Source organism: Myotis brandtii, unplaced genomic scaffold, assembly GCF_000412655.1.
Source record: "Myotis brandtii unplaced genomic scaffold, ASM41265v1 scaffold21, whole genome shotgun sequence".
Taxonomy (NCBI): Eukaryota; Metazoa; Chordata; class Mammalia; order Chiroptera; family Vespertilionidae; genus Myotis; species Myotis brandtii.
In genome coordinates this window covers 3,951,887-3,959,519 of record NW_005357846.1, presented here as the reverse complement: position 1 = coordinate 3,959,519, position 7,633 = coordinate 3,951,887, and the positions used below count along the sequence as shown (strand labels likewise).

The window sequence follows — 7,633 nt, the reverse complement described above, 5'->3', positions numbered from 1 at the left end:
GGGGGTAAGAGATCAACCAAAGGACTTGTGTGCATATAAGCATAACCGATGGACATGGACAAAGGGAGGGGTGAAGGCCTGGGCTGCGAGGCAGGGTCAGGCTAGGAGAGGACAATGGGGGAAAAGGAGACATATGTAATACTTTCAAAAATAAAGAATTAAAAAAATAATAATAAAATAAATATATGAATCATAATGTGAAAAGAAAAAGAATTTGCTTTGAGTCCTATTGAGCCACCTAAGTAAGACGCTGCAAATTAATAAAAGAAGAATTTTAGCATTTATAAAGCAATGTGATCAGCCAAAATACTACCTGGAATCTGTCTAAGGAAACAAAAATAATTATGAATGTCATTTATATAGATAATTATCCTTTGCTCTCATTAGTTAAAAATGTATAGTTCTGGGTAAAAGTTGAAAACCAAACTAAGGAGTAGATTTTATGAGAGGCAAACCTTCACAAATTCATTTATGCAATGAGTTAAAAAACACATAGGCTATTGTAAACATAATGATTCAGATTGCCTTAATTATTGTGTTAGTGTGAAGTAAAATGAAAATATTTTCTTTTATGGTTGGAATAGTTTATGTTGCCAAATATAAAGATGTTTGCCATTTTGTTTAAACAGATGTTTTTGTATTCTGAGTTGCCCCTCATTACTTGAAGGAAACTAATATTTTTTTGTTATATAACACTTCCAAAATACTCTTTAAGTAAGAGCTGTAAATTTGAAATAGATGTTATTTGGAAGAATATCCTAGTGTTTTAATATATAGCAGCAATTTTCAACTGGTATGCCACAAAAATTTTTAAAACTTGTAATACCTGTCTCTATTTTGCCCTATACATTCTTTCATCTAGCTATCATATCCACATTTTTCACATAAAATATTATCCTACTGAAATCAGTGCACTGATTGCTGAACACATTGGTTACTTCTCATTCATAACCTTAGCTGAACTGTCTGCATATTTGTCAAGTTATGACTATATCACTTGTCTTAACTTGTCTTCCAATTTGGTTTCTAGGGTTCTTCTAATTCTTGGACTATTACATCTTAGTTTATTTCCCTGACTCTTGATTCTTTGTAATTAAATAGTCTTGGTGTTATTTACTAGTAACATATTTTTAATCAATTTTCTGGTGTATTATATATAATATTGGATGATATTAAAATTAGTTGTTTTTGATGCTTGGACAAAATCTATTATATAATAAGATAATAGAAATAAAAGTGTTCATAAACACAAAATTACACTCTATATAAATCTATTTCTTTTTTAATGCAATTATAGTTGGAGAAGTACTAACTTACTATTGTACTGTATGTGTACAATTTTATATGTGTCTAAATGATTAGATCGCTACCTGTGAAAACAAAGGTAGGAAGTTTATCATGCCCATTCACTATTTAAATTCATACTGCATCATTAAAGAAACATCATAAGACAATCTAACTAATAAAACCAAGAGTATTACTGTCCTAGCTAAACTTTCTCCTTTCATTGAGATATTTAGTTTAAACTCTATCATAATGACAAATATCATAAATTTATACCCTAGATAAAGTGGGTATGACCAAAAACAACAACAAATAACAAAACCTCTCAATAGTGTACAACAATGAGTACTTACATACTGCTTATGTGTGTGTAGAATTAGCAGACTGTCAAAAAGGTGGATCTGCAGATTTTAGCCTTGCTCAAATGTCTGAAAGCTGGCTGGCTATTGTTAAGTTAAACAAGGAGGCCAATGGACTGAAGTCATTCAATGCCATGGTGGCCTACTAAGCAAATCAAAATCTAAGTCTGTAAATGCCTCAATCTTACAAAATCGAAACCTAAAAACAACCAATCACAACAGAAATTCCAATGGAAAACCTGGGATGTGAACCCAGTCTGACCCTGGAGACCCTTCTTAACCACTGCTATGGTGTCACAAAGGCTCATGTAGAAACAAAAAGTCCTTGTAATGATGCTATCTTCTGTTAATGCATGATTGTCACTTCTATTACACATAAAGAAAAATATAAAAGCAGTAATATACTTACAAATTATATGTTGCATGGCCTAATTCATTTTATTAGTGAAATAATTATAATTATTTTTTCACATTTACAAGAGCATTATACTTTTTAAAAAATTTAGTCTGACAATAAGAAGCTCCAAAGCAATATTTGCAATTCATAAATTCACCTCAGTTATAAATCTTGCATTATAATCTCAAGTCTGGTGTTAAAATCAGCTGACAAGCAGGAACTGCCACAGGCTTCAGCTGCTAGTATAAAATAGAAAGAAAAAAACACACACACACATTTATTAAATCCTTACTACAGGCATTTTATCTTCAAAGTTGAAAACTGGCTTAAGCCTGAACATTTCAAGAATTTTATAACTTGGCCTGTAATCAGCTAGAAGAAAGAAAAAGAAATCACCAAAAGGGAGTGGTTTACCATACTCCAACTGGGGCAGCAGAGATATTTCATATAATGATAACATTGAAACAAAGGAATGTCTAGAAAATACAGTGAACCATTATTTGTAATGAAAACTTGTGCTATGAAAAAAATGTAATTTTAAGATTTAAACTTATGAAGTTATACACATTATATAATGATGAGTTTACATGTTGAAAATTAGATTGTCCACAAAATGACCAAAAAGAAAACAAACCAAAAAACTTCTAATTATATTGGCACTCTTTTTTCCCTAAAAAATATGATGTACATAATAAACATACTATGAACTTCCAGGAAACTAAAGACACTTAGACACAATTAATTAAGCAGAAGAAAAAGAGGACTAGAATATTAATTGCAATTTTGTCTACTGCACTAATTGGGCCATGATTCAGGGGGAGAAATGTGTTAATGTTCTTATAGTATTTGCACGTTTAACAACTCCTTTTGAAAGTGTTGGCTCTGTGGAAGAATTTTACCAATGAGCTCTAAGAACAATTACCTCTTTTCCTCAGATGAACAAGACTCCTTCTAGACTCAAAGCTAGTTACCTTCTTTAGGATTTTTATTGACTCCTCAAAGATCAAAGTTAATAAATTAACTGTTGTTAACTCTTATACTATAGAACTGTTTCTACAGCTTGAAATTATATGGGTTAGTAGCATGATCTCCTTGATGTGCATTTAAAAATACCTGAAATATATATATATATATATATTTTCTCACTGTACCAGCTAGTGCCCAGTTTAAAGGATAAATAAAACTTAGCAATTGGTTGCCATTTCTTCAAAATGAGTAGCAATGAATACAGCATTTCTCTGAACAATAGCTAGTTCTCCTGAAGCAGAAGGCTTTCCAAGCATAGCTTTGCTTTCCATTTTTTTGCATGTATTTTACTTTAAATATGGAAGCACAAAAGACCAATAATATAGAGTATATCTCCACTCCAATTGGTTCTACCACTATTCTTTAAAATTACTCTTTTTTTTAAAGTGTCAAATCACTCAGAAACCCAGTATCTCTGAATCTCAGTTTCCTAAGTGGTAACTTTTAATAATAATAATATTGATATTATCTTCAGCTTAATGTTAGTGATCATATTTAATGTCACCCACACTTTGTCTATCAACCCATGTAACTTAGTGGCATTAGGATAGAGGCTGTGTTTTCCCACTTTTGTACACCCAGAACATGAGAGTAGATTCTGTTAAATTAGTAAATAGCTATTAGAGTTTAACATCTAGGTGCTTTATGAGTTAGGAATTATCCTGGGAAGCAGATATGAAAATGGGATTTTAAGCTGGATCAATGGTTACTTAGCCATCAATGAGGATCTCATATTGTTTTTAGTAGATGGCAGGTGAAGTACTTAGTCCATGCTATGTTGTAATAGAGCAAATGTCAAAACTGACACTGGTTATAAGCTGGAAATGTACATTGGTGTAAGAGAGTACATTAGCTGATACATTATATCAGATATTTGAAAAGTCCAGAGGAAGTAGTAACTTTTAAAAAAATATGGTTTATTGACTTCAGAGAGAGGATGGGTGAGAGGTAGAAACACCAATGAGAGAGAAACCTGCAACCTCCTGGTGCATGGGGCAATGCTCAATCAACTGAGCCACATCAGCTGGGCAAGGAAGTAGTAATTTTAAGGAATATTAAATCGGATGTTTATCGCTGAGTACTGTTGATACACTGGGGGAAAATGCAAGGCTGAGAATGATCAATGATCTATTTGAGCAATGTGTGAATGCCAGAAGACTTCCTTAGCAGAGACTATCATCTTCTGAAGCTGACGGGTAGAAAACAACTGAGCATGAGACCCAAGACTTAAGAAGAATGTTAGTAGATTTCCAAAGAGTTGAATCTTCAACCCTATGATGTCTCCCTATTCCAAGAACAGGGCCTTGATTGGGAAAGTGTAAGACCCTGAAACTTGGAGTAGAAAGAAGTCGATGCCCTTGAGATTTCTGAGAAGCCACATTTCCCTGTGTCCGCCAAAATGTCCCTCTTCTCCTTTATTGGATTGTTCTCCCCTTACCTAAAGATGAAGTCTGTTTTTCAAAGCAGGTGCACTTGCCCAGTTTTGAGGCTTGAATCAACCCACTGCTTCCCACTGACTGAAGGAGAAACTGGGTCTCTAGAGAGAACACTTCAGGGTATACAGAGAATTTGACACACCAAAATGTGAATCCTCATAACATCACCAATCAAGATACACACTTTATAGCAAAGATGTGACACTGGCTACTTCATCATGGAATATACACTTTATATCATATATCATAGCATGGAAGCCACTAGAATGATAAAGTAGTAGAATAGTTTCCTGAAGATGAAGCTGTAACACCAACTCAAAGATAAAATCATGTGAGGGTGCATATAAACCCCAAGGATTTAATAGATTATGCCAAATTCAATGAGCATAATTTGGCCTCACATCTCGAGAAAGCAGGATATCTGTATTATTAAACCAAGGGATGGATGCTAGAGCACCTCTGTTTTACTCTCTGTAACCATATAGGGAATATGTGCCTCACTCTCCATGACTTGAGACACTGAGTGTAGACGATCTGGTTCCCAGAAGGAACTTCCAGGAGGTGTCACAGTAAGATTTCCATTCAGCTTTAGCCTGTGGTTCTCACTTTGTCACTTCAGGCTTCTCAGGGCTACAGGGTTAAGCCTCCGACCGACCTGTTGGCAAAGCCATAAACAAGTCCCAGCTTAGAGGGCACAGTCCTTTTAGCATAATTAGGCTTGACCTTATGACGCTCCCTAGATCCTTCCTAGGTAGCTAATGGGCTGTGGGAGGTGCAGCAAGTGCTGCCAAAACAAGTGAAACTCACAAGAACATTGGAACTATGGTGACCACTACCTTGTTTACCTCTGGCTATAAAATAAAGGCTCAGCTTGCCTCTGGATCTCTCTCTGTGGCCTCAGCCAGGCACAGGAAGATCCACCTAGAACCAGCTTATTCTCTCAGTCTGTCATTTCTTCATCCTTTCACCACCCTCACTCAGGCTTTCGAACCCTTGGCTGAGCTGGCTCAGCACACAAAAGAAGTCAAGAAAAGAATCAATGTATTGGAATGGGTAAATGATCATTGGCAGAAGGTAGAGCTGTGGTTAATACAAGAAGGGAAGATTATATCCAAACCTGAGACCATCTTCTGGAGCACCTTTTGATTACTCCCTTGCATGATTTTGATGGTAAATGGGCAAAGGAACATACATAGTCTGAGAAGGACATGATAACCAGGGAATTAGACCTTGAAGAGATGAGGGTCTGGATCACTCCCAGAGGTAAATCTCATGGAGCAGCAGTGGTGCTAGCTGAAGCTAAGGGAAGCCTAGCATGGATAGTAGAGGAGGCAGATCATGGATATCAGTTTGGGCCTTAAACCAACAGCAGTGATAAGATACTAGGTTGTTCCAGTAACCTTCCTCTGTTATGTGTCCCCAGGAAAGGAGACAAATCAAGACCTTGAACAATCTGTTTCTACATAAGGCACAATTATAGAAGGAGGTAGATCCATGTGGCCCAATGAGTAAACTGCAGTGGATATGGTGGTGTGCTACCCAGATATCCTACCTTCAAGATTGAGGGATTTATTCATCCAGTCACTGTGAGTAAGGTTCCCCACTGAATTGCCCTTCACCATACTGGAGGAAGCTGCCTCGCCCCACTTCAACTTTGTCTCCTGGGGCAGACTTTTACATGCAATGACTGGCCTATGTAGAAAACAAAGACTGGGCATTTTGCCTCAATTTGGGAAATGCTGGAGGGAATCCCAGCTCAATCACTCCTTTGTGGTCAACTTAGTCCTGTGTTGTATCAGATCATAGTTCAACTCCACCCTCTGACTGACACTTCTTCCAAATTTGATTAAAGATACTTTTAAGTGCAATCCCTAAATCCTTCTGAATGCAAAGCTCCTTCTTTGAAGTTGTTTTTAGGAAATGCAATCTAAGAGACTCTGCAAGTATTTCTTATTCTTATTATTTGGCAACAATCCTTCTATGCCTTTCTTTTATTTACATACTAAAACTCCAATTATGTCTGTCTTATGATTTATTCAATAGTTTTGGCTGTTTCAAAATGTTATCCTATAGATTAAGGTGCTATAAGCATTTATAGGAAAGGCCACCAATAAATGTACTTAATATTTAAATCTTGGTGGTTTCATGTTTCATTGATTTTAATTTTTAGAAATGTAAAAATTTCCTATGTCTTAGTTTCTGATAGGATTAAGTGACATAATTTTAAAGAAGTTATTTTAATATTATAAGAAATTCTCTTTTAGCCTTCCTTAATCTCCTGTTTCAGTTTTATTTGCACAGTGTAATTACATGATCAAACAAATGAAAAGCAATCATTATCAATAAAAAATCCTATTGCATCTGTTACATTCCACTGTCTGATAGATCCAATTGCTTGTTTATTTTAAATTTTTAATACAACACACACACCTTGTTATAAAAATATGACAAAACTCTTCTGTTTAAATCTATAAAAAGATATAAACTCTTACTTTCACTGAAATATTATTCTGTTCAGAAACCTTTTTATTCACTTTCTAATACAGTAAAATGCACAAATGCATAAGATTTAAGTATAAAATATATTGAATACCACTGTGACCACCACATCTATCAACATAAAACATTCGAGAACCAGAATTTTTTCATGTGCCTCCTCCTGTTCACCTTCCTCTCCAGTGGAGACCGTTATTCATATTTTTATCACCCATAGGTTACTTTTGTGCGTTCCTCAATTCCATGTAAATATAATCAGAAAGTACATAGTCTTCCTTCTCTGATTTATTTACTCATCATATATCTGTGAGATTCATTCATGTTGCTAAGTTTAGAAATATTTATTCTTTCATATTGTTATGTTGTTATGAAGCATATAGAAAATACGTTTGTGTTTCTAAGAATAAGAGCTTTCTGAGTAAATTTTACTGGAAACTTGGGATCCTAAGCAAAAAGAAAGCTTTGCAAATTAAATTCATATATATATATGAAGATGAAAATCTATTTAAACAGATTTGATGTAGATATTTTCAAAGATGGAAGAATTGTCCCTGTCAACTATTTTAGTTGATTCATATCTTCACTAATTGTCATCATTGCAAAGTTTTCAGTCCCCATATGGATTGCTGGATATA

General features: G+C 34.8%; 1 long non-coding RNA gene across 1 annotated transcript in view; it reads left to right on the top strand.

Moving 5' to 3' along the window:
- The first annotated feature begins 2,608 nt into the window (after positions 1 to 2,608).
- LOC106726004 overlaps positions 2,609 to 7,633 on the top strand; it is an 11,338-nt gene continuing 6,313 nt past the window's right edge. The window contains exon 1 of the long non-coding RNA XR_001362020.1: positions 2,609 to 2,644. This is a non-coding gene — a long non-coding RNA (uncharacterized LOC106726004). The remainder of the gene's footprint in view (positions 2,645 to 7,633) is intronic.